The following is a 12,743-nucleotide window of genomic DNA, read 5'->3' as shown; positions in this document are numbered from 1 at the left end:
AGATTCCTATTGTAAAAGTGTTTCTGACTCCTGGGCAGTGATCCACCTTATATCAGAGATGTTCCATGGACCCTGCTGGTCACTGATATGTGATCAGCAAGAGCCTTAATGTTCTCCACTGATACCTTATAAGGCCAGGTTTAGTTCAAAGCACTTCCTCAAATCCAGAGATATTTTTCCTTATGAGGAAAGTTTTGGCCATTCATTGTAACTTGTTATGAGCAGCCTAGATATGGGGGTCTTAGTATAATCAGGAAGAAGCCTGTTTCCAAAGAGCTCATGGAAGGAATGTGGGATGTTTTTCCTCAGATAGGATGAAGAGGTGCTTTTCTTTGCCATATTGTCTGTCCCAGGTATTCTTTATCTCTTATTTAAGCTGGATCTAGTCTTAATAAGGTCAACTTTTACCTCATGTGTATGAACAGCACAATAATATTTTCTGCTCAATACAAGACTGTCTCTTAACACACAGTACAAGTTAAAAAGCCTCACCTCCAAATTTTCTAAGTTGACAGTTCTCTACTATGGGCTAGAGGTAGAAAATCTTTCTGATGGCAAAGTCAACATTTAAATGTCTCCACAACTTAGGCCTCGAGGGTAATCTAGACACTTGTGTGACAGTGACATCAACTTGCCTTCTCTACAAAGGTGTCCACTATCAGGTCCAGCTACAGCAGTTTGGAGCTGCGCTAAAGAGGCCTGGTGCCTCAATGGAGGTGTCCTGCAAGGTTTCTGGCTATCTTTTTTTTACCAGTCCCAGTATTAACTGGGTAAGGTAGAAGCCTGGAGATTGGCTAGACTGGATGAAGTAGCTGAAATTTACCAATAACAATGCAGTTTATGCTCAGAAGTTCCAAAGATGGGTCTCTATAACTAGGGACACATGCTGTAGCACAGCCTACACCGAGCCAGGCTGACTGAAATCTGAGGACTAGCAATCTATAATTCATAAGGCACAGTATAAATAACACTATCCCATGTGATTTTTCCAAAGTCTGATGGAAAAGCAAATGTCCATGTGTCTCTGATTTCACGGAGAATTAGACAGAAGATTTGTTCAGGAAATTTCTCAAGTATAGGAGAAAAATACTATGATTTATTCTCAATTTAAAGATAATTTTCCCAATCAATCTGCATGCAAGTTTCAGAGTACAGGGTTCCCATTTATTAATGTTTATCCCTATAGCTTCTGTTGATGTTGATGTGAACATTTGTTTTTACCATAATTGTATCAACGTCTTTCAGCAATTGCTTATCTATATAAGGATGATCAAAATGTGGATGCTCCCACTCCTTCTTACAAGGGGGAAAAATATCCATAGGAGGCAATATGGGAGCAAAGTTTAGAACAGTGACTCAAGGAATGGCCATTCAGAGCCTGACCCACATGTGGCCCATATATACAGGCACCAAAACTATATAATGTTGATGATGCTAGAAAATGAATGCTGAAAGGGACCAGATATAGATCTCTCCTGAAAGACACATCCAGAGCATGTCCAATACAGAGGTCTATGGTAGCAGCAAAACACCAAACTGAGTATAGGACTCCCTTGAGGGGCGAATTAGAGGAAGTATTGAAAGAGTTGAAGGAGCTTGCAACCTCATAAAAACAACAATGCCTACCAACCAGAGTTTGCAGGGACTAAACCACTACCGAAAGATTATATAGGGAGTGACCCAGGGTGCCAACCTCATATTAGCAGGGCACCGGGGAAATGGGAAGCACTTGATCCTGCCAAGGTTGGACCCCAGTGCAGGGGAATATGGGTGGGTGCTATAAGGAGGATATATAGGGGGAATACCCATTTGGGGGAGGGGGAGGAGAGGGAAGGGAGGCTTATGGACAGGAATCCAGGAATGGAAATAAAGTTTGAAAAGAAAGTAAAGAAATATATCTAATAAAAAATAAAAAAAACAAAAATAATCAAGATATATTTTCTATGATAGGGACAAGATTGTTGATGAATTGCGCTATAATTGATATCCTGGTTAAATGTTCAGTTTTTGAGAATTGAGGAATATTTTCAAATATTTATTTTTATTCCCTGATGCAATATTAATAGCCTTCTTGATTTTTGATGTACTTCTTAGTAATCATAAGTCTATTAAGGGGTATAGTATTTCCAATTATTAATTTGAGACATTAAGAATATTCTACATCATATTGGCTTTTAGGGAAGTGTTTTTATGATCTTAGTTGATACTTGAAGACCTACACCAAACGGGGCAACAGTTTTATTTGAACATAGGGTCCCAGAAATTATAACTTCAGAAAGAGGCTGAGCAGAAGTAAAAATAAATGCATTCATTGCCTCATTTTATTTACTCATAAGTGAGGTTGAAACTAGGTGTTTGATATTACTATCTCAAATTCCCACAGACTCATGATGCACCAAGGAATCAATCATATGACAAGTCTACTAAGTTACCTTTTATCATTATATTTTGTGTGAGCAAAAAGAATGAAAGTAAAATGCATAATGTCTGTCTGTTCTGACACATAATGTTGCCCCACATTCTCTAGGTTACATGCTTAAACCGTACTTTAGAATTGAGATAAAAGACATCTGCTGCTTCAACTACAAGTAACATTCAAATATATAAGATCTAGACCAGCCAGGTTTAATACAGTTGATAAGAAAAGGTGCCTAGCAGCTTCAAATGAACTATAGGAATCAAGGAAATTTGATTTCCAGCCATGTCTTGTATTTATTCATAAATGCTCAAACGAAACCCTGGTGGATCTTGAGGAATGATTAATGTAACTTGGTGTTATTCCCTAAATCACAGTGTTAAACAAGCAAAAGGAAGTGGAAGGCAAACTTTAAGGTCTGAAAGCTTAGGCTCATACATAGCAAATGTATCTCATGGAATTTATCAGGAAATCCCAGTTTGCATTTGTATCATTGCCTCTCAGGTGTTCCAACAGATAGGAGGTAAAGTTATTTTGTTCAAAAATTACTAAGTAACTGTGATATCTGGTTAAACCTATGCTGTCCAGAGAGCTAGGAGCACTGGTAGCACACAGTGATATTTCACTAATCATACTCAATGACCAATAAATTTGTAGCTTTTCTTTCTATGGTCTTTAATGACAGGAATTTTCAGAGATGGCAGGACGCATTCAAGAGGAAGGTCCTCTCCTAAATATTTCATGTAGTTCTCAATAGTCTTGTAACTTAATCTGAATGATTCCTTTGACCCACTTTCATTGTTTCATAGCAAGAGACTTATAAATTGAAAGCGTAATGGGAGTAACAAACTGTTGTTTAACATCACTATTTTCCCAATGATCTTGAACTGAACTGAATCAGAACTTCATTCTGTCATTTTTGATTGTTTAATCTTGTCACTTTTTGGTTAAGTTCAGGAAACTATTATAAGTTAGTGTTCCACAAATTACAGATCTCCATGTTTCTGTGGCAATCTTCTTTTGGGTTAGTTGAAAGAAGAATAATTTCTTGCTTTTTGTAGGGTGTGAATTTACCTCCTGATTTCTGAGACAACACCAAAACAGAGGGGTTTTATATACTATGAGGATATCGATTATTGCTTTGTGCATGCAAAGAGAACATTCTGCCTGTGGGGCTATAGCCCAGGCTGTATGTATTATATATCTATCTTATATCGTAAACAAAGGTTGATCACCTGTTTATATATATTTTTTCAACTTTTGAGATTATAATATACTTACACCTTTGACCCTTATCCTTCTTCCTACAATGCACCCTAGTAGACAGGTACTCTTTCAAATTTATTCCCCTTTGCCTTCAATTTAAATAATGCTGCAAAGAAAAATTTCTTGATGTGTAGAGATAACTACACCTATCTTTGATATAAGGAAAATATTTATATTGGGGAGAGATTATGTTATTTAGTAAAGTATCAACTATAGCTTGTCCATTAAGATCCCTGATCTAAGTAACCCAAGGTACTCGACTAGGTTCCCATCACCAAGTATAATCTTTTCCTTCTTGAGAAGGCTTGAAGTCAAACTTATTATCTCATATCATCTCCTAATAGAAATTTACTTAACTTTTTCTAAAATCTTAGCAAGAAATCTCTTCAATAAGATCTTGTTCTTTTTTGTAGATGTAGATTGCCAAAAAAAGTTACTCAAAGTAATTTTAGGTTTACAAGAATGTAAGAGAATCATCTCACACAAAGTCTCCAACCACACTCGATACTTCAATTACAGTAAATTACCATAAAGTACGACATGAATATTTGGGTCAATGTCACTGTTTTAATAAACTCCTGTCTTTATTGAAAATTACTAGATTCCTGCCATATTTTATTTCACATCATTTTATTTCAAGATCTGCTACAACAATCTGCATAGGCAGTTGGTTTACTGATCCACTGACCGAAGCCATTAGCTGAAAGTTTTGCACATGGCACACTGTCAGGTTTCCTGGCCGTAATTTGAATGTTGTCTCTTAAGAAATCTCTGCCAGACTGTCTGTCACTTATGCACACTGCAGTTCAGATGTCACCACCACTTAGGATGGCTGAATTGTTTTCTGTGTGAGTAACATTGTACGAAGAGTTTTAATTTGTGGAGCAGCATATTTTTTATTTTATGTAATAATACTTGTTGGTTGATAATGTTTTTCCATGATCATGTCATCTTTAACTAAAATGAGAATGGACAATCAATTCCTTGTTGGTTTGTATTTTCACCATAAATGGCATCATTCTTCCTGTTTATATTTAAACAAAATTTTATTTGGGAAAAACACTTGATCTTTTACATTTTTTCAGTCAATTTTTTTTAACAAACTCTTTTTTCTTCATTTTTGTTTTTTTTTTATTTTTTCTCCATCTTTATTAGCTTGGGTATTTCTTATTTATATTTCAATTGTTATTCCCTTTCCCGTTTTCCTGGTCAACATCCCCCTAGCCCTTCCCACTCCCCTTCTATATGGGTGTTCCCCTTCCCATCCTCCCCCCATTACTGCCCTCCCCCTGAACAATCACGTTCACTGGGGGTTCAGTCTTAGCAGGACAGAGGGCTTCCCCTTCCACTGGTGCTCTTACTAAGCTATTCCTTGCTACCTATGAGGTTAGAGTCCAGGGTCAGCCCATGTATAGTCTTTGAGTAGTGGCTTAGTCCCTGGAAGCTCTGGTTGGTTGGCATTGTTCATATGGGGTCTTGAGCCCCTTCAAGCTCTTCCAGACCTTTCTCTGATTCCTTCACTGGGGGTCCCATTCTCAGTTCAGTGATTTGCTGCTGGCATTCGCCTCTGTATTTGCTGTCTCTCAGGAGAGATCTACATCCGGTCCCTGTCAGCCTGCACTTCTTTGCTTCATCCTTCTTATCTAGTTTGGTGGCTATATATGTATGGGCCACATGTGGGGCAGGCTCTGAATGGGTGTTCCTTCAGCCTCTATTCTAAATTTTGCCTCCCAATTCCCTCCCAATGGTATTCTTATTCCCCTTTTAAAGAAGGAGTGAAGTTTCACAGCACTTCTAGAAACCTTATTAGTGGCCACCTCACATAAGAATAAAGCATCTGATTGTTTCTTTCCATTTTCTTTCTTTTCTTTTTTCCTACCAAAATGCTTTAATTTAGATTACTATACTGCTTATGAATTGATGAATTATTCAAGTATTTCTTTTTGTCACTTTCTCTGGATTTCATTGGATTGACTTGATGTTTACAAAGTGATATTAAGATATTTTATTCCACCTAACTAATCTCAACCACCCTTGATAGTGTGTAGTTTACAGAGGTAAAAAACCTTCTGTTGTTGTTATTATTTTTATACTAGATATACTTTCTACAATTTTAACACTTTTTTATTAATGTGTGTGTGTGTTTGTGTGTGGAGAGAGAGAGAAAGAGAGAGAGAGAGAGAGAGAGAGAAAGAGAGAGAGAGAGAGAGAGAGAGAGAGAGAGAGAGAGAACATTGACATCTGAGGTAAACTGAAAGAGGGTATAGAGTCAGCAACTAGAGGTTGTTACTGAGAGTCCAGGCAGGGTCTGGCACTGATAGTACTAGCTAGCAACTGGAAAAAGGCAAAATGGAAAGAAAATCTCTCCTCTCTCTTTCTCTCTCTCTCTCTCTCTCTCTCTCTCTCTCTCTCTCTCTCCCTCCTCTCTCTCTTACACACACACACACACACACACACACACACACACACAGACACACACACACGCATTGTCTGGATGAAGTCAAGTTTTAATCAACTAACCAACTTTACACATATAAATATATACATAGGTATTTGGTGGATGGAGCAAACACCGAGGAGCAGAATACAACAATATTATTTATTCTCCCACAGTTATATATTAAAGAAAACTCTTTCAAACTGTATAGAATTCACAATGTGACTGCATTCTGTTTCTTCAACTGGGAGATCTAAAAAAGTAATATGTTCCCCAATACCTTTACATGAAAACTATTTTATTTATCACAGGGGAAGAAGACAAACTATTCCCAAGAAGCCACATACATTCATAAATGAGAAAATTATTATAAATTAAATAAGTATGAATAAGGAAGAAGCTTTTCTAAGCAATGTTCTCTTAATACTTTTTAATGGGGAGTTATGGGAAAAGGGTCAATAATTTTATCATTTATCCTAAAATGTAATCTTACAAAAATCTTGAAAGAACCTCAAATCTAAACTTTTACATAAAAAAAATCAGTGATTCCTATTTTAAAGGATCATAATGCAGATATACTCATTACAATTTTTATTAAATCATATCAGGAATCCAAGAGGAAATGTATGTACAGGAAATTAATCATATAATTAATTGACATTGCTTTAGTATGATTGCAGCTGGGGCTGGTCAGGCTGCCATTGTTCCTTTGCCATGACCTTTAAAAAATCGTCATTCCACTATTACGATTTTCTGAACTTCAAATAGTTCTCTAACATTTCCGACATCAAAGCCTCTACAGAAAACATCCTATCCTAACTTCACAAACAATATAGTTTTCCAAGACCTTTCTAAGGTTGGAGGTTATTACTGAAATCCACATGTCTAATTTCTTTTCTAGTGTGGTAATTGAATCTAATACCTGAAAGAGATGAAGCACAAGTACTATGAAAGCCAATAATACTATTTAGTAAAGGGATGGAAAACCTTTCAGTGTTTTCATAAAATTCATAGATTAACAGGGATATAATGGCAACAAGTAAAGGAAATGTCTTGTTCTCTGAGTGAGCCCTGCCAGTTATGGTTGTGATAACCAGTGTGGTACCTGAGTTCATGCAAGGCATTTGATGTGTGTGTGTGTGTGTGTGTGTGTGTGTGTGTGTGTGTTTGTGTGTGTTTCAGCATCTTTCAAAGTGCAAGCACTTACTACATCTCGGACAACTCCAGAGAACCAATGTTCAGATGTTCTAATCTCCTCTCGCTGACACAGATGCTTCTATTAGACCTGGTCCTTCAGACCTATACTTAGATGGTTCTATAGAACCTGGACAACAGGAAACAGCTAAATCTAAGAATGGACAAACATCCCACACCCACTTTTCTTGGTTCCCTAGAGACATTCCACAACAAACCAAGCATAAGTCAGTCAGAGATCACAACAGACATTTTCCTGCTCCACCAGTGCTTCAAATTTTTCATTTTAATTAAACCAAAATGGGGATTGTTAGAATTCTCTCTAAGCTCCACCTCCACAGTTACCTGGAACAGACTGATATGCTCCAGCCCAGAATTATGGGGAAACAACCGGGTATAAAAGCATGAGAGTATAAAAGGGACTGCTTGGCCACTTCTCACTCTCTTGACACCTTTTGCTCCTTCTTGTCCTCTTTCCTTCTTGCTCTTACCCTCTTCCCCCTTTGTCCCTTCTCTAACCATTCTCATCCTGACAGTCTCTTCATGTTCTCATAGCCAGCATCTTTTCTTCTATTTCTCTATTTGTCTCTTTTTCTCTCTGACCCTGCAATCTTCTTAACTCCCCTCCCCATGCCCTGAATAAATTCTATTCTATACTCTACCATCCACCATGTGGCTGGTCCATGGTCTGAAAAATGTTTGTCTGGGTCCACTTAAGCACCCCTTTCCCCCAGGCCTCCATCGAACATATCTGCCCTCTATCCATTTACTAACACAATAGTGGTGATCTCTAGATTACAGTGACCAAGTTTTCTGTGTGATGTGTTGTCCATTTACTTGATAATTACCTATGTACATTTGAAACTTCCTTCATGGAAGTTGTTGCTGTGGTGTCTCTATCTATGAGACTTGTACATTAACTCTGTCCTTACAAAAAAGTAGAAAATATTTTCATGTTTTCCCCTCATTGCCTCATTATCAGAAAAAAGAGATATTTTTATTGAAAATTTATTTGTGTGTGAATGAATCTATGTCATAAAATATGTGTTTAATATCTACATTCTTTCTGGCTTTAGCATTGTGAATAATATTAACTATATACATCAATTATTGAATAACACCTACTTCATTATGAAAAGATAGAAATGTCTCATTTACATAAGAAAACACTAGATATGTCTGAATTTTGAACTACACGATATATTCTGCAGACTGTTTTTTGCCAGTTGTATTTAATGTTTTGTGGAGATATCGAGGATTTATAAACAATAGGCAGAACACTTACCACTTCAGAGACTTGTTCAAGTTTTCTTATTTAGACATTTATATTAAAACTAGCTATAAATGGAAAGCAAGTGGCATTTACTGAAAACAAATATTGTAAAATACATGTAATTTTGTAGTGACAGTAGGCAAAATATTTTCATGTGTTGGAAAATTCAGATACCATGTCCATGAGCACATGTACGCGCATTTAGGCAATATTCAACATAATAAAGGAGTAGAAGACAATGGGAGAAATCTCTTTCTTTTGTGTAAAAACTCTGTTTAGGTATAAAACTGAGTGTAGCCATAGTCACCTCCAGTGCACAATTTTTTTCCATTTACTACAACTGCTTGACCTTTTCCTTTTTCTCAACCATTGCCTTCTTCTCACATCTTTATTTTTGCAGGGAGGGCCTTACTATTAGTGTTGATGGTTGTGATGACCCTGTCACATGCAAAGACAGCACTTTATAGAACTCATTTTCACATGCTGGCTCTTAACAATCTTTCTACCTCAACATGTGTGATGTTCCTTAATACTTAAAAGAGGTGCTATAAATGTTTTCATATTTCATTTAGAACTTAAGTTCATATCATCAGTAGCATTGCGATGAAACATCAAAAAGAAAAAAAAACAAATAAATTAATTGTGCAGAGGCTGAGAAACAGGTGCAGAGAGGGGATAGCAAGGATTTTGCCTAACTCTACAAAGTTTTATCCTATCAGTTATCCACATATAAGCCCCAGGACACCCTCACTTATGTCATTTTCAACTCTTGCCTGGAAGAACACAGATGTTATAATAACCACTGAAGTTAGTTCGTAAAATCTATGCCACTCTTCTCAGAAGCTGTAGAATCAGAAGTGTCACAATATCAAAGGGCCTGTCATTATGAAGACCATTTATAATGAGTCTGTCTTCAGATCCAATGCTGGTGTGGACTTGACTGCATTTACCCTGCATCACCTCTGTTGTGCGCTGAGCTTTAGGGAAAAAAATGAGACACTGCGCAGGCAATGTGAAAACACAGCATAGGATATAGGAGGACAGATCTGGGATTCCCAAACTCTGAGGTATCCAGTTACCACTGGAAAATAGCACAGAGTGGTCAGAATGAAGGAATAAGGGACCTCGAGCCTGAGGCAAGGCCAGTACAGGGGACTCCGAAATTATAGGACATTCAGGCACCATTGAGTCATGAGGTGTTGGGAACAGTGTCAGGGACCTGCAGGCTGAGGCTGGGTTCAAAGCCAGGTCACAGGAACTCTGTGTTACCATCTGTGATTATCCTATGTTTGGCAGGTCCTCATCATGGAATGCACCTGGATCATACTCTTCTTGATGGCACTAGCTACAGGTAGTGGGCTCTCAAGTCCTAAACATGAGGGTCCATAGACTCAGGTGACAGTGGCACTCACTTTGGATTTCTTTCTACAGCAGTCAATTCAGAAGTCCAGCTTCAGCCGTCTGCGCCTGAGCTTGGGAGAGCTGGAATCTCAGTCAAGACGTCTTGCAAGACTTCTGGCTACACGTTTACAACATACTATATAAACTGGGTGAAGCAAAGGTCTGGACAGGGCCTGTAATGGACAGGAAGGATTGATCCTGAATATGATATTACTGAGTATGCTGAGTTCAAAAACAAGACCACATTGACTGCCGATACATCATCTAAAACAGTCTACATGGAACTCAGCAGCCTACATCTGAGGACATGGCAACTTATTTTTGTGCTACACACAATGTTGCCACCACGTCCTGATTGGTCAGAAATGAGAGAGGAGTAAGAAGCTTCCCTGGTACTGAAATGAAAGAAAATAATGTGCTGAAGATTTGCTTATAGTCATTCTGAGTGTCTATGTATCTGCCTCCTCCCCACAATTGTACATAGTATTTTTCAAGTTATCAAAAGGACATCTCTGGTGGTATAGTTAAAGAATTGTCTGATTAGTCTGGCTAAGGGTTTATCTGCCTTGCTGATTTTATCAAATAATCAGGTTCTGGTATAGTTGATTCTTTGTATCGGTTTTTTTTTTTTTTTCTATTTGGTTGATTCCATGCATGAGTTTGATTATTTACTGCCATCTACTACTCTGGCTAGTATTTGCTTCTTTTTGTTCTAGAAGTTCTAGGTGTGCTGTCAATCTGCAACTCTATGCTCTCTGCAGTTTTTATTTATTTATTTATTTATTTATTTATTTATTTATTTATTTATTTATTTATTTTGAGGCACTCAGACCTATGAGTTTTCCTCTTAGAACTGGGTTCATTATGTCCCATAAGTACTTACTATCTTCATTTTCATTAAATACTAAAAAGTCTTTAAGTTCTTTCAGTATTTCTTCCTTGAACAAGTTATCATTTAATAGAGGATTGTTACACTTCTATGTGTATATGGGCTTTCTGTCATTTTGTTGTTATTGAAGACCAGCCTCTGTCCTTGGTGATGTGACAGGATACATGGGACTATTTCAAACTTCTTGTATCTGTTGAAGAACCTTTTGCAACCAATTATAAGTTCAATTTTAGAGAAGTTATTATGAGGTGCCGGAAAGACAGTATATTTTCTTTTGTTTTAGGGTGAAATTTTCTACAGATATCTGTTAAATCCATTTGGTACATAACTTCTTTTAGTTTTTCCATGTCTCTGTTCAGTTGCTGTTTCTCTGGTCTCTCCATTGCAAAGAATGGGCTGTTGGATTCTCCACTATTATTGTCTGAGGTGCAATGTGTGCTTTGAACTTTAGTAAGATTTCTTTTACAAATGTCAGTGCCCTTGCATTCAGAGAATAGATATTCAGGAGTGAGAGTTCATCTCGATGGCTGTTTGTTTGATGAATGTGAATTGTCTTTCCTTATCTTTGTTGATAACTTTTGTTTGGAAGATGAATTTACTGGATATTAAAATGGCTTGTTTCTTGGGACCATTTGCTAAAAAAAATATTTTCCAGAATTTTACTGTGTGGTAATGTCTTTCTTTGTCAGTGTGGTGTGTTTCCTGTATGCAGCCAAATGCTTGATCCTCCTTCAGTATCAAGTCTGTTAGTCTGTGTATTTATTGGGGAATTATGTCCATTCTTTTAAGAGATAATAGGGAATAGTGATTGTTTTTTCCTATTTTTTTTGTTATTAGAGGTTGAATCATTTTTTCTGGCTCTGTCTTTTGGGTTTGTTGCAAGAAGATTCTTTGTTGGTTTTACAATGATTTAGTTTTCTTTCCTTTGTTGGAGACTTCCATCTACTATCCTATGTAGGACTGGATATGTGGGAATGTATTCTCTACATTGGTTTTGTCATGGAATATCTTTGTTTTTTCATTTATGTTAATTGATAGGATGTTACATATTTTAACCTAGGCTGACATGTTTGTGTTCTGTTAGGGTCTGTCTTACATCTGCTGAGGTTCTTCTGGCTTTCATAGTCAGTGATGAGAAATCTGGTATAATTCTGATAGATCCACCTTTATATGTTACTTGAAATCTTTCACTTACTGTTTTTTAATATTCTTTCTTTGTTTTGTGCATTTGGTATTTTGAATATTATGTAAGGATAGGAATTTCTTTTCTGGTCCAATCTATTTGGAATTCTGTAGGCTCCTATTAATTTCTGGGTATTTTATTGTTTTGATTAGGAGAGTTTTCGTCTATAATTTTGTTGAAGATATTTATTAGCACTTCAAGTTGGGATTCTTCACTCTTTTCCAAGTCTATTTTCCTTCGATTTTATCTTCTCATTGTGTCGTGGATTTTCTGGATGTTTTGGGCTAGGAGAGAATATCCAAATTAACAAAATCAGAAAGTAAAAGGGAGACATGTCAAGGGAATCTGAGGAAATTCAAAAATCTTCAGATCCTACTTCAAAAGCATATGTTCAACAAAACTGGAAAATCTGGAAGAAATGGACAATTTCCTAGGTAGATACTAGGAAACTAAGTTAAATCAGGATTCGGCATGCCATTTCTAAAATCCCATAACTCCTAAAGAAATAGAAGCAATTATTAAAATCTCCTGTCCAAAGAAAAAGCCCAGGACCAGATGGGTTGAATACAGAATTCTTTCAGATCTTCATTGAAGACCTAATGCCACTACTGTCCAAACTATTCCACAAAATACAAACAGAATAATCCCTACTAAATACTTTCTATAAAGCCACAATTGTGCTTA

Source organism: Rattus norvegicus, chromosome 6 (genome assembly GCF_021556685.1).
Source record: "Rattus norvegicus strain SHRSP/BbbUtx chromosome 6, alternate assembly SHRSP_T2T, whole genome shotgun sequence".
Lineage (NCBI taxonomy): Eukaryota > Metazoa > Chordata > Mammalia > Rodentia > Muridae > Rattus > Rattus norvegicus.
This window is presented reverse-complemented; position numbering follows the sequence as displayed.